We start from the raw sequence: 25,906 nt of genomic DNA, 5'->3' as shown, positions 1-25,906 counted from the left end.
AATATGTCACTTTTAAGCTAACCTTTTTATTATTGGTTCCAGTTATCTTAGTGTGTCCTTATTGTCCAGGGATTAGTTATAGCACTTTGCTTCTTTCTTAGAAGGTCCATGCCCTTTTTCTTTGAGAAGAGTCAGATCTAGTTTGACACTCAGATCTATTGAGAAGTCACAATCTATCCTCACTTTTCTTCTGCGTCATATTTTTCTGCTTGTTAACTCCCTTCATCTTTATTATGATTCCTATTTTTGTTCTGATTTTCTCAGGCACAAGTGATTAGCAATTAGCCTGAGGATGCGAATTTCTCAGCAGTGCAAATCGCTGATTGCAAAAACTCATTAGAGTACCAATCCCAACTTTTCTGGTTTGCTGTGTATTTATTCACTCTCCCACAATTCTCCTGTTGTAGTTAAAACTCTTTTTTTCTATTGATTAGTCTTCAGCGGGACTGAAGTCAGTCTCCAATCCCTGTAAAATGCCTCTCCATGTAATGGAATGCTGTTTAAATGATGATTTTTAAAGTTAGGACAAACGTAGGAGTTTGGGCTATTATATGTATCCGTCGGTAAGCCATTAGAGACTTCATGGTACATGGAAACAATGATGAATTTGGATCAGGAATCCCAAGATTGAATTAAGGTTTTGCCATTTACTAACTTTGTGACCTTGGGTAAGTAATTTAATTTCTCTGAGACTCAGTCTCCTCGTCTCTAAAAATGACTACTTAGGTCCCTTCTAGTTCTAAATTTATGATGCTATGACTTGGTGAAATACATCCAGGTTATGAAAGCAGAAGTCATTAAAGCAGGATTTCTTCACCTTTTTGGTCCTGGACTCCTTTGGCACTTTGGTAAAGCCCTTCTTTGATGCACTTCTTCTCAGAAATGTTTTTAAATGCATGAAATATAGAGGATCACAAAAGAAACCATAGAGAAATAGAGTAATCAAAGTAACACAAAAATATGTTCATGCACTCAAAGTTAAGAACTGAGGTATTAGAGGGATTTTTTTTTTCCTTCTGAGGAATCCACCAGTTAAGCAATCAAACAACAAATGTTTTTGACAAGAACCCAAATGTGGTCATGAAGAGTTGGACATGACTAAAGTGACCAGACAACAACCTCTGACTTCGAATTCCATCACTCCATGGTGCCTCCTCTCCCTTAAAAACTAAAATTTACCTCAAGCTCTACTTCCTATACAGACCTTTTCTCTCACTTCCCACATTACTTGTGTCTCCCCTATCACAGTGTGTTATTTATTATACATCCTAGTTTGTATTAGCTTATCTATGTGCAGGTTGTTTCCTACCTACGTTCTACCAAGTTCCTAGAAGATAAGGATTAATTTTGTTTGTTTGTTTGCTTTTTTTTCCTTTGTATCCCCAGGTCCTAGCTTAGGTCCTGGCATAAAGGAGATGTATAATAAGTGTTTGTTGAGTTGAGTTAAATTGTTCTTGTTCAACCGTAGTTGGGAAGAAAGTAGCATCATGTGGCACGTTGGAGGTTATGGTGCTAGTTCCCATTAGGATTTACTTTGGATTTTCTAATCAATGTTCTGCTGAAAAATATGTGGGTTATGGAAACAAGTCATTCAACCGAGAATAAGTCGTTACTTCCTGTTAAACTTTCTGGAGGAGGTGAGACTAGAACAGTAAGAGAGAAACTGTTCTGAAACAATAAAATGTTTCCCTTTTTGATTTACTGATAGATTGCCTTTCAGTTTTACAAATATTGTACTGTATGTATCTATGAACCCACTGTATGTATATATGTATCCTGGATGCAGTATGTGTGTGGGTATGTAATGTGACACGTAAAATAAGTAAAAGTATTTTCTAACTTGAAACTACTTATTAATACAAAGAGTCACTACTGCATGAACATATATATGTAGATGTGGGTGTGCATATAAATGATAAGGTATCTAAGCAACTATTAAACAATGAACTACATATGTATGTTTGCATATATGAATTTTTATGTAGAAAACATCAACAAAACCTCCATTTATTTTTTAGATGATATGACATAAGGACATCCTTGCCATATAGGTGGTATTTCTTTTCCCAAGGCATTAAGGTATAAATGTTTTGAACAGTATGTTCAGTTATGTTAAAAAATCATATATATGCAATTTAGGGAAATAGAGTATTGACCCTTGAAGGTTAAGGGTTTTCTTTATAGTTACTATGATATAGTTGGAAAAACTGAGACAGAAAAGCCACCTTGGTTATGAAAAGATTCTGGCTCAGACTGATTTAGAACAATAGCTCAGATTACAGCTTTCTTTAGAAGCAATGTATTTTAAGTCACGAAGGATGAACAGTTATCTTTGGGAGGGCTTCTTATCTAAACAGATAGAAAGGAAGGAGATGCATTATCAACATTAGGATGGCTAAAAATATTGTCCAGAGAGGCACCTGTTTTCTCTATGTTAAAGGCTTATTATGTGGCCAATACTCTTAAAACCAATTGGCCTTTTCCATTTCCGGCCAATGACCAATCACTGATTGGAAGGGAAGAATGTGGGGAATTTGCCTTTTTAAGGAGAAAGAAAACTGCAAATCAGATGAACAGCATAGAGCATGCATTATGTACTTGTATAATTGCCTTTCAAGACGTGAGGTGGAAAAGTCAAATCTAAAAGTGGAGCTGATAACACCTAATTACTTCACATCTGGCTATGTTGTTATCAGTCTGTTTGTTTTTTAAGCCAGTTTTCAATCTACATGACTGTACTTCTAAAAATAAACATTTTAAACATTCCATCAGTCTTGAATATACTGGCCCAAATGCATTCTCTTCTCTCTGTTTTTTTTTTCTGATTGTGTTTTTAAAAGCACTGAAATTTATATGACAATAATTGTTTTTAAAAGATTTCATTATATCCAGTTTGCCCAAATGCATCTTTCCTTATTTTTAAAAATATTCTCTTAATATTTGTTCCATCACTTTAGCAATTGCTTTCAATAAGATTTGTTGCCCAGTTGTTCCTTAGATAAATGCTAATTTCTAATAAATGACTTAAATCTCTCAGCCACATTATTGATTTTTCATGTCCTTAGTTTTTATAAGCATAGCTTGAAGTAATAGTTTTTATAATTTTTTTGCTGAAATTTTCTATTATTCAAACATATAAAAATTAAAAATCAACAAGAGATTTTTGGAGTTGGTAACTATCAATTAATTTGTTTTGAAATTAGTCACAGACTCATTATCAAACACCATACCCTGAAAAATTCAGTGGAAGCCTAAATGGGAAAGTAAGTTAGTAAAAAGCAAACGCAAGGAAAGGATGATCAGGTATCTATTTTTCCACAAAAGTTGGATTTTGCCACTTGTAAATTCCACGAATTAATTCTGTAATCTAACTTTTACTCTTGCATATCAGATATTTAAAGCAGAATTAGTTCAGGATTGAGTGTGTATTGAAGGTTCTCCTTTAGAAGCCTGACCAATGGTGAAATGATTTTAAGAATTATTTTAGTGCTCAAAAGTGTCTTTTTCTTATAAGATCAAGTCCATATGTAAACCTGCCTCCCAGAAACCCTTCACCATTTTAGAAGTCTTCATTATTAATATAATTTTGTAAATTCTCATTTAAATCTGCTATACCAGCAGCACACTCTCAAATGATGCACCAATTAATAAGGTGAATACTCCGTCAAGAAAAACAACAAATCTTTTTAAAGCCTAACAGATTCTAAATAAATGAGCTCTAGATAAAAATAGAAAAGATTTTCATGATGTCATCAATATAAATGCAGTCATTATCCATTGATAAGGTTTTATTCCTATCTTAAAAAATCTTCTGACCCTCCCTATTGCCTAAAAAGCAACATTCAAACTCCTTTTCCCAGCATTTGATGTCCTCCATAGACAGGTGCCATACTACCTTTCCAATCATATTTATATCAATTTCTTCTATGTACTTTAGCTGACTTGGACTCTTCTCTTTTCCAGAACATGTAACTTCCTACCTCTGTGCCTTTGCTCACAGTATTCCTTATACATGGAATTTCCTTCTTCCTAAATTACTACCCTTTATTTCTTTGTTGTTGATGTTCCATCATTTTTCAGTCATATACAACTCTTTGTGACTCTATTTGGGGTTTTCTTGGCAAAGATTCTAGAGCAGTTTGCCATTTCCTTCTCCAACTTATTTTATAGATGAGGAAACCAAGGCAAACAGAGGTAAGTCACTTACCCAGGGTTACACAGTTAGTAGGTGTCTGAGGCTAGATTTGAACTCATGAAGAGGAGTCTTCCTGACTCCAGGTCCGGTGCTCTATCCACCGCCCTTTCCAGGCCAACTCATTCCCTTATCATTAACAACTTTTCCTCTAGGAATTTACATAGAGCTTTGTGCTTCATCTTTCCAATGCATTTATCATACAGTGTTGTACATTATAACAATCCGTGTATGTGTCTTATCTTGGACTACACTATAGATTCTGTGAGAACAGAGACTGTCTTAGTTAAGTTTTTTATCTCTCCTAGTGTCTAGACACAATTGAAGCTGGTGAACTGAAGTGTTATTCAGACTAAGAAAAGGAAAGATACATTTTCAGCTCCTGCTTTCATTCTTCCCGAGTAGCTTCAAAATTTTGCCCATAGTTAGCTTTAGGTTAATGTACATGAGGGTCCTTGTGGAGCTCTCTCCTGAAGGATCTTCAAGGTCATTGTGGTGACCAGTAGAGCAGAAGGATTTTGTTTGGCAATGGCAACAGTAATCTGTGGGTTATACATAAGCTACACACATATACACACATACAGACGTGTATATATGTATATAGAGAGACATATGTACAGAACACTGTAATAGAGAGTTAAGAAGTATATGAGTCCATCCTAATTCGTGGTGAACTCATTAAACACCATAATGAACTCAGCTATCTCACAGGCAGGCTTTGAGAATTGGCTTAAATGACTTAGAAAGATTCGAAACAAAGTAAAACAGCAGAAACATTCCTCCTTTAGATGAGAACTATTTTTTCATGTTATTTATCTTGTTTTCAAAAGATCAGAGCCAAAAATCCTTACAGATTATGTTTCTCCATCAATCAATGGCCCGGTTTCTGTATGTGGGCCCTAAAATAGCAGAGAGATTCAGCAAACGTTTACTAAGCATCTATTACATACAAGGCCCTGAAGATGCAAATACAAAGAATTACATGGTCACTACTGACTTTCTAAAGTACATCATCCGTAGCAGTGTTATGTTCTTTCTTTCTTCTGGACCCTCTTCCTTTTGTCCTTCCAGCCTGAAAGATGATGTTAAGAAGAAGGCAAAGATAAAGAACTCTGAACCAACGATGGTAACGTCCAAAAAACCCCCAAACCCAGCTATACTTACTCCCTCCCCTTTTTTGAGATGTCATGGCTGTGGGGGAGGTTGCAGAAAAAAAAAGTTTAAGAAACACAGGAGGAGGAGGAATTATTGGAGGAAGAAAGGACAACATCATTAAAGTTCTTTGTGTTCCCCCTTCCCTTCTCTACTTGTTCCAGTAAACACTGTTTATATATCTATACTTTTTGTAACTTTCTGTGAGGAAAAATTGAACATATTTTCACGAAATGAATGAAAACTCCTTTGTATTTTCTTTTGGGAGCACTTCCAGTCTTAGTAAGTTGACATTCGTAATTTTCGCTGTGAGAGCACTCCTCTAGATAGTAGGTTTTATCTTTGATAAGTACAAAATAAAACATAGCTAATCTTTGGTGATTTTCCATTGGAACCCAAGCAGTTTCTCTGGTTACCAAGTGGAAAAAATGCTATTTGTGGTGAAAAGAAAAAGCAGTTTTATTTTTCAGAAGTGGAAAATTAAATGAAAATAAATTGTGCTGCCAAGGAACCTTTATTGAAATTTTGAGGAAATGTCCTCAGAGTATTAAAAATTTGAGGGGGTTTCCATTAGTAAATAGCTATTGCTTTGATTGTGACCTTTTAGTCAATACTAATCTGTATTGCAGCCAACCACAGAATTTTAATGTGACTTTTTCTCACAGTTTTTTTTCCTTGTTTTCTCCCCTCCACCCGACTAGCCTCCTCATGTTGCTGATCAACATGTTTTCTTTTTCTTAATTCTGTTTTACAAACATTTATTATATCTCCCTTCCACTGCCCCCTTTCCAATTGAAAAATTAAAAAGAAAACTAAAAATAAAACCATCATAACAATTGTGTACCCTCCAGCAAAACAAATTCTTGCATTGGCCATGTTCAAAAATATGTCTCATGCATTTTAAGTCGATCTCCTCTGGCAGAAGTCAGTAGCATGTTTCATCTTCAGTCCTCCAGACTAGTGGGTTGTCATTCATCAATCAGGGTTTGAAAGTCTTTGTTTTCTTTATAATATTGCCATTATATAAGTAGTTCCAGTTCTGATCACTTGACTTTGCATCATTTTATAGACGTTATCTCAATTTCCTCTGAAAAAGTCCCTTTCATCGTTTCTTATAGTTCAATAATATTCCATTGTCTTCTATCACAATTTGTTTTTCCATTCCCTATTAGATGGGCACCTATATTTTCTTTTATGAAGTAAAAAGGCATCTGACCCTGGGGTCAAACGACCCAATCCTAACTTTTTCCAGGCCCTTTCATGACTTCTCTACTCCCACCTCCACCCTGTCACCTAAACCTGATTTCTTCATATCTGAGTTTAAAGTCTGTGGTTTGCCTGTCCTAAGGAGGGAATGAATACATCAGTTAAGTTTCTGAACCTCTCTCTAAAAAAACCAGCAGCAATTAAGCACATAAATTTTAGTCCTTGTTTCCTAAGGAGCTTACATTAATCCCCAAAGGGAATTAATTGTAAACTTGTAAAATTATAAACCTGTGATTGCATTGGTATCAGGAATTCCCAAGTTAGGAAACTCCCTCTACCAATGCAGTGTTGAACTGCACTTTTACTGCAAATTATAGTTAAGGAGTTCTCCAGAATGTTAACATTTAAGTAATTTGTCTAGGGTCACATTACCAGTATATGTCAGACTCAGGACCTGAACTCAGGTCTTCTTGGTTCCAGGATCAGCACTCTATCCACTAGGCAATATTGTCTCTCTTCATCTGCAAAAGAACATGAAACATCATTCAGTTCAACAACATCTACCATATAGATAGGAGGTAAAGTTTAGGTAAGAAAAATTTTTGCCTGCATGGAGCTCACAATCTCAAACAACAAATGAAAAATAATACATAATAAATGCACCAGATATAAAGGTGAATGGGACCCTAGAAACCATACCCAAATTCTAATTTTAAAATATTATTAATATCTCTTTTTATATCATCCTCATTTCTAATTTTATATCCTCACCTCCCCAAAGAACTGAGAAAAAGAAAGAAAGGTTATGTGACAAAACTAACCAACATGTCAGCTGAGTCTGATATTACAATGTGCCACATCCATGTTCTCCTCCCTCTGCAAAAGAAGAGTTTCATTTTCTCATCTCTTCAAGTACATTTGGTCGGCACAATTAGTGTTTAGTTTAGTTTTCTGTTCTTCCAATTTGCATTATTATAATCATTGTGTATGTTGTTTTTCCTGGTTCTGTTTACTTTACTTTGCATCAGTTCATGCTTCTCTGTATTTTTTATATTTCTCAGTTCTTACAATATACTAATATTTCATTATATTCATATACCAAAATTTATTCAGCTATTCCCAAATCAGTAAATATATACCTTGTTTCTAGTTCTTTGGTACCATAAAAAGTGTTGCTCTGAATATTTTGGTGAATATGAAAACTTTCTGTCTTTTATCTCCTTGCAACATGTGCCTTACAGTGAAATCTCTGGGTTAAAGGGTATGGCTGCTTTAGTGATTTTCATAATATAATTTCAAATTTTTTCAGAATGGCAAGACTGAGTTACAGCCATGCCAGCATATTATTATGCCTGTTTTTCCATAGTCCTTCAAAATTGACTATTCTCATCTTTGTCAATTGTCTGGTGAGATGAAATCTCAGAATTTTAATTTACATTTCTTCTATTAGTAATTTGGAGCAAAATTCCTATAATTGTCATGAGTTTGTAATTCTATTGAAAACTATTTATTTGTATTCTCTGACCACATATCCATTGAAAAGTGCTCTTGGTTTTTACATTTGTCCTAGTAAACTATATATCTTGGGTAAGAGACCCTTCTCAGAAAGATTTACTGTAGAAATTTTTCCCAATTAACAGCTGCCTTCCTTCTAATTGCATCAGTTTTGTGAGTCAAGAGATTTTCAATTTCTTACCATCAAAATTATCCATTTTCTCTTTTATGAGTTTTCCTATTACTTATTTGCCATCCCCCTAATTTTGGGGGATGAGGAAACTGAGGCCCAGAAAGATAAAATGAATTGCCCAGGATTGTGCCTATCCTCGGTAGAAGGGCAAGGATTCCACACCAAGGTGTCCTCTAACTCCACATCGAGCATAATCTCTAATGCTCCACACTGCCTTAGGTTCAAAGTACCATGAGAAATCTGAGGAGTGAGGGAGTCATTTAGTGATGGTAGATACCAACTAGAGGATCAGTGAAGGTTTCATAGACTTTGTTTGCTGGTTGGTTTTTTGTTTATTTATTTTTAGTTTTCAGCATTCACTTCCACAAAATTATGAGTTCCAAATTTTCTCATCATCTCTCCTCTCCCTCCTGCCCAAGACAGTGTGTAATAGGTAAAGAAGAATTAGAACCAATGGAAGAAACTATGAGAAAAAAGAAGCAACAACAGAAAATAGAGAGCAAATAATATGCTTCAATCTGCATTCACACTCCATAGTTCTGTTTCTGGCTATGGACAGCATTTTCCATCAAGAGTCTTTTTGAATTGTCTTAGATCCTTGCATTTCTAAAAAGAGAAAAATTGATCAAAGTTAGTCATCGAACAATGTGGCTGTTACTGTATACCATGTTTTCCTGGTTCTGTGCACTTCACTCAGCATCAGTAATAGACCCTTTCTCATGGCAGATTGGAGGTGAATGACTGTTCAGAGAAGGATCTCAGTATCTCTTTCCAAGTCACAACTCCCAAGAACTCATTGAAGTAGGCAGGAAGGGAAAGTTATGGACCTTTTATGAGAAACAGATTGATGAACATTAAAATGTCTGCTGATGCTCTAGATAAAAATATGAAATGTGTATATAGTCCTTACTTGTGGAGCAAATGAAAAACAAGTTTCCCATGAAACCGAGTGTTTTAACTGATGGACATGTCCACCTACTACTCTGTAAGGGTAATTTTTGCTATTGCCCTAGGAAAAATGGAGAAAGAAAGCAAATCTGGTAAGGGCTGTATTGTAGATGTCAATCCAAGTTACCCTAATTTGGTTATTGTAAATAAAGGTGAGAAAGACTTATGAGGACTGATAGATATCACTGTGTCTCCTCTCCTGGAGCTCAAAAGAGCCAGTAGAATCTGCAAACTTTCCAACTCATCTATGGAAGATGATGTGCAGCAGAACATCCAGACTCATTAAGAAGGAAGGTCAGAAGCCCAGGAAGCCTAAAGTTCAGGAACTGTTGATTTCCCATGTTTTGCAGCAAAAGTGTAGATGCATTACTTTGAAGAAACAGTGGAATATGCTTAGTTTTTGACTGAGAGAATGAAGGACAAAGAAAAATGACAAGAATAAATCACTAAGGGATGTAGAGAATCTTCCCTGGGAGCTTCTTTCTCTAAAACTGGATCCAGTCAAAAATAAAATTTCTAAATGTATCAAAATAAATAACTTTGGTCAAGTTAAAAAAAAAAAGAAGGAAAGGTTAATGGAATAAGTGGCCTTTGAGTTGAGCTAGAGAGATGGGGTGAGAGCAGAATCATAGGTCAGGCTTGATGTAATAAAGACCTAGATTGAATTCCTGCCTCAGATGACTACTACCTCTGTGGTCATGGACAAATCATTTAACCTCTAATTGTCCCAGACAATTCTCTAAGACTAAGTTATAGACTAGTAGTGATCTGCTTTGGTGAAAGGAATTGCTGCACTGGGAGTTCTCTACATTGATGAAATTACAGGAACCAAAATAAACTTAAAATATGTGCAAGAATTCAACAAAGAGGGGGGAAAGGAAAACATTCCAAGCACAGGGAATGTCTTGAGCAAGGGTAGAGACGGGAAAGTATAGTATATATGGACTTGTATGTGAGTATAGTGGATGTTTTTACAAAAATTTTTTCTAATTACATGTAAAAACAATTTCCAACATTATTTTTAACATTTTGAGTTCCAAATTATCATCTTGCCTACTTCTCCTCCCTACTCCTTGAGATGATACATGTATAATGATGCAAAATATATTTCCATATTGGTCATGCTGTGAAAGAAAATACAGATGTTTTCATATATTCAATTTTGCTTTGTGTTTTCCTGTTATTTCCTACTGTCTCTAAGAAGAAGTTATGTCTTTTATTTTATCCCTAGTATTATGTGTGTTTAATGAACAATAATAATAGATTTCTGAGATCATGGAAATTACCTTTTTTATAATATGTGGGCATTCATCAAGAAAGATGATGTCTAAAGAAATTCTGGGACTTCCCCATGTAATAAATATTTCCTGAAAAAGTAGGGTTGTTGTTTCCTTTCCTGTGTCTATTCCTAAGAGCAGAAGAAAGGAGGAGGAGAGATGACAATCTAAGATAAAAAGATAGCAAATCACTTACGACATGATTGCTTATTCTTGCCCTACATACGCACTAGTTTGTCCTATGGCATGGCCCATTGTCAACCCAATTGTAAAAGTGATCAGAAAAAGCAAACACTTTTGATAGAAATTCCCAATTTTTTTTAAAAAAAATATTAATTTTTGATAATATTGGTTTTGTCATGAGAATTCATACTTTTGAGACGGGCTAGACAGAGTGAGAAAAGCACTTAGAGATCTTGTTTATTATATGAGAAGATGAGGCCTAGAGTTTGCCAAATTAGTTGGTGAAGCATCAGGATTTATATTATGGTTTTCTAACTCCCAGTACTCTTTGTTTTGAGAATTTCTTATCAAATTCCATTGCTAAACCATTCTCTCTCAGTTTTCCAGATGTAATTTATCTACAAATTAATGTTCAGGTACTATCATTCTCCTCCTCCTATGGATAATTAGGAGTTGCCTGTAGTATCCTTAGTATCTCAAAGTACTTTACCAACATCCATAAACACCACAGGGAGGTGTTACTGTAAGGGGCAACCTCATGCACATGGCAAAACATGAAAGCACAGAAGTACTAAACTCCATGGCAGTGGTCACAGATCAAGTGAGTAACTGGATAAGGATAAAGATGAGAATTTCTCACCTTATTCAAAGATCTTTTCTAAGTCATGTGGGGATTTCATTATCCTCAGATGTCAACTAAGACCATCTTCCCCTTTCTCTGGGGAATCTCTCAGAGAGTTGATAAGAATCATTCATTTATTGGATCATAGATTCAGAGTTAAAAAGAAACCTAAACGTCTTTGTCCAACTGCCTTACTTTACAGATGAGAAAACTGAGACTCAAGAGTTTAAGTGACTTGCCCAAAGTCACTCAGGTAGTAAAGGTAGAGCCAAAATTTGCACCCAGTCCAAAGCTCTTTCTACTATACTTCACAGTCCTTAATTTGATAAGAATTTTTAAGTGTCTACTCTGTGCTAAGTACTGAAATACTAAACCTAAAAGGAAATAGTTCCTGGTTTCAAGGAGTTTGCTTTCCAGTAGATAAACATAGCTTTACTCCTTCAGTTTTTAAGATAGGATTTAACCAGAGTGATTAAGACTCATGCTGGAGGCATTGCCTTTACGCAAGGATAGTTGGATTATATAGTGTGTGAAGGGGAGTATTATGTAAGAAAGCTGTAAAGGTAGGAAGTGACCCAGTTTAAAAAAACTTTAAATGCCCAACAGAAGATTTTCTCTTTGCTTCTGAAGGTAATAGAGAAGCATTGAGGTTTATAGAGGAGGAATGGGGTGGAAATGGTAAGCCACTCCAATATCCTTGCCAAGAGAACCCCAAATGGAGTCATGAATTGTTGAACACAACTGAAAATGACTGAACAATAGCCACAAGTTCTCTGTTTCAAAAGAAATCCGGGAAATATAGAAGGAAAGCTGTTCCATTTTTGACAGGTCAAGCTTGAGATATTAGTGGGAAGTCCACAGGTCTAGCAAGCAGTTAGAGTAGAATTAGGAGAGAATTTAAAGGACAATATGTAGATTTGAAAGTCACCTCTATAGCAAGAATAGTTGAACCCAAGAGAGTTGAAGATATGATCAAGAAAAAGAAAAGGACCCTGGACAGAGTCTTTGAGGACACCTATTAGTAGATTGGAGATGAATGATAATACAGAGAAAGTGACTCAAGAGTAATGGAATGGATCAAAAAACCAAGAGAGAAGAATGGTATGTAAATCGAGAGAGGAAAGAGGATTCATGAGAAAGAGGTAGTCCAATGTGTCAAACACAACAATAATGACAAGTATAATGAGAACTGAGACAGAACCACGGGACTTGGAGAGAGCAGTTACAGTAGAGTAAGAGAAGCTAAAGAAAGCTAGATTACAAGTGGTTGAAAAGTGAGTGGGAGGTGAGAGAATGGAGGCAATAAGTATAGACACTTTCTAAGAGTTTGGCTATGAAAGGAAGAATATAAGGCAAATACCTGAATAGATAAGAAGGTCAAAGGAAGATTTCTTAAAGACAGAGTAGACCTGAGCATATTTATAGGTAGTAGGGAAAGAGTCTGTAGATCATAATGTTGTTCACCCTTCATTATTTGAAAAAGATCCATAGCCTCATGGTGTGAGACTAGACTGTAGATGATCAATAAGGAAGAGTGATCAGCTTGGACGGGGATAGAGGGAAGGAAAAAAGCCAAAGTGGAGGACCTGGCCTTAGCAAGAAGGGCCACCTTTCCTTAGAAACTGAGAAAAGGAGGAGGATATAAAGGAGTTGTGATATGTAGAGAAAGAAAAAAGAAAGAACTCACAGCCTCTATTTTCTTATTAAAGCAGGAAGTAAAGTCCTCCACCAATGAGAAGAGAGAGAAGGGGAAATAAGAGAGACTGTTCATGGGACATGATGCTTGAACAAAGCTATAAAGGAAACCAGAAATTCTAAAGATGGAGGGAAAGAGTACATGCAAAGTAAAGGGAGCAGGCTGGAATAGACCTATATATGAAATGGAAAGGAAGTATAAGGATGTTATATGGATTTGAAAACCTAGACTCCATTACAAAATTATTTCCTAAAATATATCTTAGAGTTCATGCTGCTTTCACCTCCTTGGGAGTTCTCATACATAAGTGATGTTTATGTAATGCTCTGCATAGATGTCTCATTTGATCCTCATGTTAACTTGCTGAGAAAAGCAGTGATATTACTATGGCCATTTTACAACCGAGGAAACTAAAACTCAGAGCGGCTTAAGTGATTTCCTAGAGGTTCGAGTTAATAAAGGGCAGCAATGGAACTTGAATTCAAGTTTTCCACCTCTAGAAACAGTGTTCTCTCTACTGTAAATCAGATTAGACTATTCATTTAAGATCTGTGTGTATGGTTTCTTGTTGTTGTTGCTTAGTCAGCTACTCATGTCTGACTCCTCATGACCCCATTTGGGGTTTTCTTGGCAAAGATACTGGATTGGTTTGCCATTTCCTTCTCTAGGTCATTTTACAGATGAGGAAACTGAGGCAAAAAAGAGTTAAATGACTTGCCCAGCGTCACATAACTAGTAAGTATGTGAAGTAAGGTTTGAATTAAGGTCCTCCTGACTCCCAAGCTGGCACTCTCAGTCCACTGTGCCACCTAGTTTCCCTTTATGTTCCTGTGGTCATAATGCAATTCCAAGAGAAATAGAACTTATCCATGATAGCCATGGACTGCAGGACTGGATTCATAGGTCACCAGGTCACCTTAAAAGTCAGTTATAGCAAGTCACTCACAATGAGGCAATAAAGACCAAAGAGTTTGTTACTTATCCGAGATCGTACAGGGAATAAGTGGAATAATTGGGTTTTAAGATCAGTACCTTTGACTCTAGGTCAACCAGTCCTTTCTCTAAAGCAAACTACTGCTCAAATTCTATGGTAAAACTATTACAAAATCGTAAGGATTAAGTTATCATTAATTCAACTCTATTCTTTTCCTTACAGACTCATGAGATATATGTATGTATATATATATATATATATGGAAGGACTATATACATATATAGATGTGTGTGTATGTAGACATGTATAAACATATATATATATACAGAGATATATATATATATGTGTAATATATATTTGCCTATGAGGATATATATCAATGTCTATCAATATCTAGGGCAGCTAGGTGATGCAGTGGATACAGTTTTGGGCCTAGAGTTAAGAAGACTCATCTCACACATTTACTAGTTTTGTGACCCTGGGCAAATCACTTCACCCTGTTCTTCACGTGTTAAAATGAGTTGGAGAAGAAAATGGCAAATCACTCCAGTATCTTTGCCAAGAAAACCCCAAATGGAGTCACAAAGAGTTGGGCAGAACTGAAAAATGATTCAACAACAGGAACATACCATTGATATATAAATGGATTTGCACACACATACATATGTGTATATACAACATGTTCCCAAAGTATTAGTGCAGTTTCATTTTAAGCTAGTGAAGCTTAAAATTGCACTAAGACTTTGGGGATACCCACACACATAATAAATAAGATATCTCAATATTTTTCAAATACTATGGCATTTTTTTTCTTTTTTGAGACTGGTTCTCTTGGACTGAAAGTATATTCACTCATGGGCCTAATTCCAATGCTGATTAGTATGGAAGCTTTAACTCACTTTTTTTTTTCCAACTGGGCCAGTTCACTGTTCTTCAGGCAGCCTCATGACCCTCCTTTCTCTGGGTGCTCACCAGGTTAGTGCTAAGCTTAGTTTAACCTTCGATCAGATTTCACCCTGATGTCACTCAAAACTTGGAATTGAGTGATGTGTCAGCTTGAGCAGGAATTACATGCAAAAGCCATCATATGAGGCCCAAGGATCATGTTCAACAGGCTGGTTATTTGGAATGCTACATTTTCTGGTTTCAATAATATATTTAAAGGTGTTCATATTGGGTCACACTCTGCATAGCAAATCTTATTTTTTCTTTAACTTCAGTAAGTTTCTAAGGCAATTTGTTTGCAAACCATGCCCAATGCTTTGATTAAGATAGATTTTTTCCTCTATGGTGATTGATGAAATTGACTACTAAACTCAACATAACTTTTTCATCATTATAATCTGTTATAAAATCACATGATACAGTAAAATCCAGGTTATCCAGAACACCCTGGGAATAAGTTGTTCTGAATAACTGGAGAAGGTCTGACTAGAAAACAGTTGATGTGGAAAAAGACCTGAGGGTTTATGTGGGCTGCAAGGTCTGTGATTCAGGACTGTGACATGACAAACAAAAAGACTGAAACAAACCTTACACCACGTGAAGATAGGCATAGTGTCTAGAACCAGAATGAGAATAATTACATTGTGTTCTTCCCTGGACACTCAGAGAATTTGGTGCTCAGTTTGGATCGACACATTTTAAGAAAGACAGGCTAGACTACTTCCATTGGCGTGGATAGTGAATGGTTTGGGGCTTGCAAAGTATACTGTATAATGATCAGTTGAAGGAATTGTTGATGTTTAACTTGGAGAAGAGAAGGCTTTCCAGGGATAGCGCAGATATCATCAAGGATCTGAAAAAAGTCTATCATGTGAAAGAGCGATCAGCTTTATTGTGCTTGACCTCAAAGGATAAAACCAACACCAAAGGGTAGAAGTTGCAGAGAGGCATATTTAGACTTCAAGTCAAGAAAAACTAACAACCAGAGCAGTCTGGAAGTAGAAGAGTTTTCCTTGGGAGGTAGGAGGTTCCCTTTTATTACCTTTCCAGATCTAGAAGTCAGTGTTTCTATGGAAATATTCCTATGTACTATACCTTTTATTTCCTCTCAAAAAAGAACATTCTCTCCATACTTCATCCTTTTCTTGATTTAGGATTACTATCAAACCTCACAATCATTTATTAAGCACCTTTGGATCTTTGCTAATCCCTGAGGATATAAGAACAACAAAAATGGTTCTTCACTTTAAGAAACTTCTCTTCTCTTGGGAGGCAACAGTAGATAAACATATATATGTGTACACACTTATTTGAGGTAGGAGAGTACTAATAGTTAGGATAGCTAGGTGGTGTAGTGGATAGAGTCCTGGAGTCAGAAGGATTCGTCTCCCTGAGTGCAAATCTGGTCTCATTCACTTACTAGCTGTGTGATTCAAGGCAAATCACTTAGCCCTGTTTACCTCAGTTTCCTCATCTGTAAAATGAGCTGGAGAAGGAAATGGCAAACCACTCCAGTATCTTTGCCAAGAGAACCTCAAATGACATCACAAAAATTTTGGACATAACTAAACAGCAAAAGTAGTAATAATTAAGACATTTATAAAGATTTCCTACATGATAGTTTTTGAGGAGGCCAGGAATTCTAAGAAGTGGAGGTGAGGAGGGCATGGAATTCAGGCATGGGGCCATTCTATACCAACGCAATGGAGGCTGGAGATGGAATGTTACATACCTGGAATAGTAAACAGGCCAGTTTGACTGACAAGTGGAGTGCATGATAGAAAGTAATGTGAACTAAGTCTGGAAAGGTAGATTTGAACAAATGTAGAGGGCTTTAAGTTATTAGCTGAAGAGTCTGTATTTTATTCTAGAGCCTAAAAGGGCCCACTGCAACTTTTTGAGAAGAGGAATGACACAGTTTGCCTTGTACTATAAAAAGATTATTTTGGCAAGTATGTGAAATATGGATTTGAGGAAGGAGATGCTGGAAGTGGGAGTCCAACTAGCAGGCTGTAGCAGGAGTTCAGATAAGAGTTTCTAGAAGGATCATATCCATGTGAATGCTGTGTGTTGTGGGGGTAGAAAGGATGCCACCCAGGTTGGAAATTTAAGGAATTTAGAATCTATTTCCCAAAATAGATTTTGGGAAAACTATAATAAGTTCGATTTGGGACATGCTGACTCTAAGATACCTGTGGGACATTTTGTTGTAGATTTTCCACAGGAAATTGGTGATAATCTATTGGATTTTAGGAGCTATACTAGGGCTAGGTATAAAGATCTATGGGTTGTTTGCATAGAAATGACATTTTAATCCATGGGAGCAGATGAGATCATCAGAGGGAGTACAGAGAAAAAGAGAAAAGAGCAGAAGGTCCAGGAAAGAACCTTAGGGAAAACCCGCAATTACAAGTCAGGACATGGATGATGATCCAACAAAGGAGAACAAAAAGAATCAGTAGGGCAATTATGAGAAAATCCAAAAACTTATGGAGGAGAGTGTATCCAGGAAATGAAGAATGGGGAGGGGCAGGGAAGCTATTGGATTTAATAAATTAAGAGATCATTGATAATCTTGGAAAAAGCAGATTCAGTTGACTAGTAAGATAAGAAAGCAATGTATTAAGCCCTAGGGGTCTATTAAGATATACAGAGCTCTTTACTACCACACTAATGGTCCCATTTGACCATGAATGGTCAAATTTTTTTGTAGCTTCTTTTTATAATCTTGTTGTCTCCTCCCTTGTGATCATCCCTTCCTTCTTGCTACAGATGTATCATCTTATTGCAGAACTTCCTTATTTCCTCTTCCTTAAAATTTCTTATGTGATATGGATCTGAAACCTAGGTAACCAAATTAGCAAAAATCATATTTAATATTAGTGTAAATAAGTTTTGAATGAGGGGCTTTCTTATGAATAAGGTGCAAGAACTTGAGTGCATCAATTTTGAAGTATCTATTTTGGCTTCTATTTTTGGTGTCTTTGTTCTCAGTTATGTTTACAATATGATGTTTTATCATTCATTTCCTTTGGCCAAAAGCAACAGACTTCTGACCTGATTAGTGAGAGGCTCTATAATAATGGATTAAGAAGCAAATTTATTTATCTGGGAGAAAAAATATTATTTTACAGATGAGCCAGCCAAGAGGTGGAAAGAGTAAACTTTTGCTCTGGCTTTAGATCAACTAGTGTTTCACAATTTAACAGATTTTAAGCTGTATTTTTTTTTTTTTTTTTGGTGGTAGTAGGGGGAGAAACCCTGTGTCATGGCTGTGGAAAGTTACCGTGACTGTGAGTGGAAAGTTATCATGACTGAGTGACAATATGTAAAGCATAAAGTAAAAACTACAATTAATGACTTATTTTTGAAAAAAAAACTATTTAGAAAAAATATTCTATACAAGTTGTGGCGACTTAAAAGATTTCACTAAGGACACTTTCTTAGTAGCTTTTTCTTCTCACTGGACCAATATTTTTAGGTTATCCTACCCCAACAGTGGAAGTAGTGTATAGGCTCAACCTGGCTGCCAAGCTTGAAACTATTTTTGAAAAGGCTTCTGTGTTTAGCAGTCCATAAAAGGATGTCCCCTGCCCCCAAACTCCTCCAGTACATGAGTGTTTGGAGAATGCTAATCTGAGAGAGGGCCTGCTTTGAAATGTTTGCTTGAGGGTCCAGAATTTAAGTTTGTACCACTGGTCAATGAGTTGAGGACCTATACTCATTGCCATGATTTTGGAAATGATTATCAAGAATCTAAAAACCTGCATTCTGTTATTATAGCTTGTGAGTTGAACTCATAATGGCATTTGATCAAAAGTAATACGATTCTGACCTGACCTCCTCAAGACCTGATTTTTTTCCTAAAACTTCTTATTATCTTTCCAATCTTCTACACGTTACTCCCCTCTATGTTCTCCAGCAATACTGGACCACTTATTATTGCTCACAAATGACATTCCATCTCTTTGTACCTTTGGACTGGTTATATCCTTTGTCTAGAATGCTGCCTCTGCCCTCTCACTTTTGCTCTTGAGAATCCCTTCTAGAACCACTACAAATGCTGCTTCTACAGGAAGCTTTTCCTGAGCCCTGAGCAGCTAGTGCTTTCTCTGCTAAGGTTACTTTCCATTTTCTCTGCATGTATCATACTCACCTATTTATGTGCGTATTCTATTCCCCATTAGAACATAAGCAAAGAGATTTTTTGTTTTTTTCTTTCTGTCCCCAGAGTTTAGTACACAAGAAGTGCTATAGATGCTTTTTGATTGAATAAAGTATCTAGGAGGCCAGGTGTTCATTGTTAACAACAGTGATTTCATATTATTTTACATGGAATATCAATGTATTATTTTATGTCAAATTATTCCAATTATCTTATACAAAAAGGCCGACAAAAATGTTAAACTTTTTATTTTTATTTAGTTTAGTTATTTTTAATGATTTTATTGATATATTTTGTTTTATTTTACTTATATTCTCCATGAAACTTCATAACAGAGAGTCATTCTTCTAACAAAGAATAAAATACACTTAAAAAAAACTTCATCAAAACTAGCCAACACATCAAAACATTCCAACATTAGATGCACTGTTGTATACCTGTACCCAGCTCTACGAGAAAGGCAGGCGGTTGCTTGTGTCTTTCCTTTGGGGTCAATGTTAGTCATTATAATTTCATAGCTTTCAGTTTTGATGCTTTTACTGTGGTTCTTTTCATTTGCATTATTGCAGTCACTGTATATGTTGTGTTTCTGGTTTTATTTACTTCATGTTAGTTTACATGTCTTTTCAGGTTTCCCTGAATTCCTCATCTTCATTGTTTCTTACAAAATATTAATATTCCATTATACCAACATGCAACAATTTATATAACCATTTTGGAATTGTTAAGTATCTGCCTTGTTACCAGTTCTTTGTGGCCACAAAAAGGGTTGTTATAAATGGTGTAAATGGGGCCCTTATTTTTCATCATTGACCTGTTTGGAATGTATGCCTCGCAGTGTGGCCCTGTAAAATCCCTGGGTTTGAGAATATAGACATTTTACACATTTGTTTCGTGTAATTCCAAACTGTTTTTCAGAATATTTGACTATGCCCCTGGTTTGTCATCTTTGCCAATTTATTGAGTGAAAAGTAATACCTCAGAGTTGCTTTGATTTGCATTTCTCTTTTACTATTAATAATTTGAAGCATTCCTTCATATGATGTTACTAATTTGGATTCTTCTTTTGTATTAATTTGGTCACACATTTATCTATTGGGGAATGGCTTTTGGTCTTATATACAGGTTGTCCCTAAAGTCTTAGTACTAAGTCATGCCACTAAGACTTTTGGGTCATCCTCTATTTCTGTTAGTTGTCTATATATCTTGGATATCAGACCTTTGTCAGGTATCTTTATCAATCAATTGCATCCCTTCTTCACCTAGTTATATTAATTTTATATGTGAAAAAGCTTTTTAATCATATGTAATTAAAATGATCAATTTTACCTTTTTGTTTTGTTGTGCTCTCCTCTAACCTTTGTTTGGTTAAGAATTCATCCACTATCTACAGTTGTAAAAAGCATATGATATCATTCTTTTCTCAGATTTTTATAGTCTGATCTTAAATATTCAAGTCACTTATAGAATCACATTTTAAGAATAAGTTCTATTATACAGACTCTCTGAGGAAGCATCAGAATTTTGCCATTGTAAATATACCTTGGTAATTACATGAGGTATTCCTCTACTCACATTAAAATCATAGCCCTGAAAAGAGTTCTCAAAAATTATTTGGTCCTACTAAATTCTATCTGGCCTATAAAGGTAGGATTGACCTTATTCACTTTTTATTCCAAATAACCCCAATTCCTCTTAGCCACCTGCCCGCATTCTACTGTACCCCCAAGCTTTCAGGATATAGAGAAAATACAATTCTCAATTACCTATCAGTATGAGACATGAAAAATTTTAGTTATTTTAGTTACTTGTTTTCACCTTTGTCCACCATAAAAAAAAACTCTTAATGTATATAACAAGATACTTTGATACACTTATAATCTCATCTGTGTGATTCGTTTTTTCCCTTACAGATCACAGCTCATTCACATATCATCCTGTGCAATTCTTGTCCGGTGTCCATGTTTTGCTAAAAATGGTTCATAGAGAATTTTCCCAATGTGCTAGATGACTTCCTCTGGTTCTTTTCCTTTATTGTTCTGAATATGAGTAATCACTTTCACATTGCAGGGGCTCCAATTTGGAAAATCTACATAAAATTTTTTTGACTCTTCCTTCGTATCAGAGAAGAAGTTTGAATTATTATGGTATTTAAAGATAAAACATCTTGATATCATACAATACAACGCATATATCTTATGCATTTTTAAGTTTCTAAACTTTTTCTGTGTCATCTGCTCATCTTTGCTTGTCATCTACACATAATTCCCCCAAATTTAATTTCTTATGCCAACCCATGATATATCCAGACCATGATGGGGAAAGTCACTATGTGGAAGGAATATACAATACTTGGGCTCTACGTCGGCCCTCCCTCACCCTCACAACACTAGCCCAACTCTTCTGGTCATACATGTCCTTGATGTCTCATGTTACTTCTCAGGGGCAAGTCATTAACAACGTGCCAAAGCTTCCTTACACCCACAGAGTGCCTTTTGATTGCCTTTCATATCACTTGCAATTTTTAGTCTTCTGAGATCATGGTATTCCATGATCACTTGCACTAGGAGAATATTAGGATTTTTAAAATGGGTTTTGTAGCAGGAAAAAGCTTATTATCACTAAAATATATTGTCCACTTCCCAAGTGCCATCCAGCCTGACAGCCTCCTCTGTTAATTTGAGGCCTAATGCATCATCGTCCACCTTCAGTGGACAATGTTTCTTGCATCATCGTCATCATCATCATCATTAACAACAGTGTCTAGAAAACAGAGATGAAGACTGGACCTGTGATTCCTTTGACACTAGGAAGCCCGAGATGAGCACACCCTCCCTACCCACATAGATTAACATATTCTGGGCAGGTTTGACAGTCTTGGAGAGTTGTCCAGAACATGAAGGAGTTAAGCTCCCTATCCACTCCACCCTATGGCCGCTCCTAATAATAATGGCAGCACTACCTTTGCTCACGTTCATATTGTGCTTTACATATATTTTATTCTTAAAACAACCCCATGAGGTGGGTGCTATTATTACATTCTTTTTAGAAATGAAGAAACTGAGACTCAAATGTATTGTGATGTGCTCAGGATCACACAGCTAGAAAGTGTATCTGAGTTAGGATTTGAACCAGATCCTTCTGATTCCTAGTGCTGGGTTCTAGTCATGGCACCATATGTATTAATGAACTCAATCAATGGATTAACCACCTAATATCACATCATAATCTTGTCCGTTTTATTAACAATGTATTCTCCATTGGCTTTTCTTTTGTGTGCCTCTGTGTCCTTTGAAGGATTAGGGCTCTCACTGAGGAAGGAAACATTGAATGGGACTCATTGCAGTCAGCATAACCTCATTTGTAAACAAGAGCATATGGAGAACCTTAGCATCTATAAGGAATCTGTGCATAGGGTGGTCATGACACAGAGAAACACTTTTGGCGATGATAATAACTAGACTTATATGGCACTTTAAGGTTTTATTAACTCATGTCTTCTTTCTCCCTTTAAAAATTTTTATGTGTTAATAACACCATTTGTGATTTCTTCCACCTGATATTAATCCTCCCTTCTTTGAAGTATTATAAAAACTGATATGTGCATCATGTCTTAGTTATCTCAAGAGCTCTTGCAGTTACCTAGCACACTGCCTGGAACATAGTAGGTGCTCAATATATGTCTATTTAACCCCTGTTCCAATGCTTCCTATGATAAGGAAGTCACTACCTTTTTCAGATGCCCTTTCCATTTATGTATAGCTCTAATTATTAGGAAATTTTTCTGATTAAAATTGTGTTGGAAGTAGTTGTTCAAAGCTATTGTCTAGCTTTCTGAGGAGCTTTCTAGATCCATTCTTGATGAATGAAGATGGTTTCCTTCATAGAATTTCATGGATTCCTACCCCACCTTACCCCTCACCCCAGTAACTATAGACATTCTAAAAACATTGATTAAGCTTAATTGTGTGAAAGGTACTAGGGAGACAAAGACGAAAATCATAGTAGCAGGATTTTGTCCCTAGAAATTCATGTAACCCAAGAAGTGTGACACAGCTGATCACAAAATAACCAAATAACACATGGAATGGTTCACCAGATTAGCTAGCTTTCCATTACTGAGGCCTTGAGAGGATGAGACAAGTAAGTTTCAATGGAAACCAAGAGAGACAAAAAGATCCCAGATACAAATTGCCACAATAAGAAGCCCTGGACAATCATGGGCTCTATAAGGATAGGGGGAATAAAGTGGGTTGCCAATGTTAAGCTTTATTGAATACACAATTTCCATGGGGTCATCCTTCATTGAAACAAATACACTATTAAAAATGATTCCATTTTGGAGTGACTTGCATTAGGACTCACCAATGTAGCAAACAACTGACAACCTAGAGGATTATCTTATGTATCTGCAGGACCACATTTTCAGCTTCACAATTTTTTTTTCAGTATAATGACTTATTTTTTAAGATCAGTGTTTACTTTAGTGATCAGAGCTACAGGACAATTTGGGGCCAAATATGGGGAATGTCTTATCTGACTTAAAAATCCTGAACTTGTTGAAATCCTCTTCAGTTTCCATTTCTTTGTGTATATAGATAATTTTGACACACCCTCAAGAGTTCAGATTTCTGATTTGATTTATTTGATGGAAAAAAAAGACATTTGAGGATGCTTTGGTGACTGCTTGTGTAAATGCCAAGAACCCTCTGCACTTTTATTCCGAAACTGAGAGAGGTTTTTTTTTTTCTTTTTTCCATTTCTACTATATGGCCTCCTATTTACAGACAGAGTGAAAAGGAGTTAAGTTTTGTTGCCAAATGGAACTTCACTAAATTGTATTAGTAATTGTACCTTTTGAATAATATGCAAGGAAAAAGAAACATAAAGAATAATGTAGTTCTTTAATTCTTATAGAATTTATTTTATAATTACAATTCAATCTACTGATTCATTTTGTTTTCAGGATATAAACTACTTAAAGATTAGTTTTCCATATAATCTCAGATGTAAACACAATATTTATACCACTAATTGGAGTTTGCTGGATCAGCTCAAACTGATTTGCCAGTTGTTAAATTTTCAGGGTGAACTTTTATACCTTGGAAATAGGCAAATGCTACATACCAGGGCTTGACATATTGTTTTCTTGATTGTCTAGACTTAAGAAAGTGATGGAGAAAATGTCTAGACTTAAGAAAGTAATACAAATTGAATTTAAAAGTGTCCTGTGTACATTTTTTTCAGAGAGTCTTGTTAAACATTTAACAACCTACCACGTCCATTAAAACCGCATCATAGCACATGAAATAGAGTATGTTTTCTTAAATTAGTATAATAATAATGCACCAGAAACATTACCTATTCCTGCAAAATAAAAACAAAAGCTCTGGCTACTAAGGTCAGGGCTAGCTCCCTGCTCTCTTTAAAAGGTCATTGAACAATAACTCTGAAAACCTGGGTTTTATTCCCAGTGATACCACTAATTCATTAGGTGATAGTCAAGTTATGTCTTTCCTATGTGTCTTCCTTACTCACAGAGATACAGTGAGTCTGTAAGCTACACTGAAAGAAAAGATGACCTCCAGAAATTTGAGATACCCTTCAATTACAGTAATACTCTGTATTATTTTTCTAAGGATTTTCGTGAGGTGTTTAATGGGAGGTAAGAGTCACCATTAGAGGCAAAGGCTCAATTTTCACATAAACTATTTAACTTCCACTGAAAGTTATGCATAGGTTCTCAAAGTGGATGATAATGCCCCCAGGGGATGATGGCATGTCCAGGAGGCAGTAGCAGCCTTGGGTGCAGTTTGGGAGGCATTGAATAAAAATAAAGGGGCAATGGAAGCGTAAGAAAAGAAGAGAAGAGAAGGAAATTGTGAAAAACCATCCATCCATCTTCCATCTGCTGTGTAATAGAGTTAAAGTTATAATGATTGCATTATTTTTCAAATAAATACACAAAATGCAAGTTATAACTGATCAGTGGTCAACTCCAGTGACAGGTCTTAACAAGCAAGTGTTGGCAGATGAGCATGTCACACATTGTCAGGAAGTCCGGCATGCATCAGCAGGAATGTATGCATATGAAGACTTGTTTAAAATATGATACTATATGGCTACATGATGCAATATGGCATCATCAAAATTTCATTTTGGGGGGAAACCCACAAATTTGCAATAAATTATAAAATTTATGTCACATCATTTATATATTTTTTGAAATGATGCAAATTTCAAAAAAAAGTTAAAGAAAGTAGATTTCAAGGGGGGGCACTAATTTTTATTTTTTTTAAAAGAGGCTGGTAGGCCAAATAAATTTGGGAACCTCTGATAGAGTGTCAGATGAAAGACAGATCTAACAACTATTTTCTTGGTTTTTCTAGGATAACAATTCCCAGTCTTGATATCCCCTGGGTATTGTTAATTATCTTCATGAGATGTCTCGAGTTTTCATTGATGCTCAAATTGTTTTCCTCTAAAGGTATTTCACTTTGTGAAATGTATTTGAGGAGATATGTATAAGTACAGATACACATGCTCATATACATATAAGATCTTTATTTCAGCAAGACTTTTGAAAAACTCCTTCGTGAAATCCTTATGGAAAAAGAAGGATATGTAAAATGAGATGGAAAATGAAAAGGCAAATGACTCTAGTACCTGCCAAGAAAACCTCAAATGAGGTAATGAAGAGTCAGACATGACTGAAATGACTGAAGGACAACAAAAGTGTTGCATACCACAGATAGAGGGGCTTCACAATTGGTTAACAAAGTGTTAATGAGTCAGCGTCAACAGATATGTAGATTACTAGTGACAACCCCACCCATCCTGTTCAGTATCTTCATCAATGACTTGAATGAGACATAGACATGTTTGTCAGCGGTGCAGAT

The 25,906-nt window shown here is 35.8% G+C and overlaps 1 protein-coding gene and 1 pseudogene across 2 annotated transcripts in view; both read left to right on the top strand.

Moving 5' to 3' along the window:
* LOC140503216 (small ribosomal subunit protein eS6-like) overlaps window positions 1-14,115 on the top strand; it is a 34,885-nt pseudogene extending 20,770 nt beyond the window's left edge.
* The window catches only part of STAT4 (signal transducer and activator of transcription 4), a 145,896-nt gene that overhangs the window by 28,365 nt on the left and 91,625 nt on the right, over window positions 1-25,906 (top strand). The window lies entirely within an intron of this gene.

This window comes from Notamacropus eugenii, chromosome 5 (genome assembly GCF_028372415.1).
Source record: "Notamacropus eugenii isolate mMacEug1 chromosome 5, mMacEug1.pri_v2, whole genome shotgun sequence".
Classification (NCBI taxonomy): Eukaryota; Metazoa; Chordata; class Mammalia; order Diprotodontia; family Macropodidae; genus Notamacropus; species Notamacropus eugenii.
The sequence above is the reverse complement of the archived record's forward strand: the minus strand, read 5'-3'. Positions and strand labels throughout refer to the sequence as shown.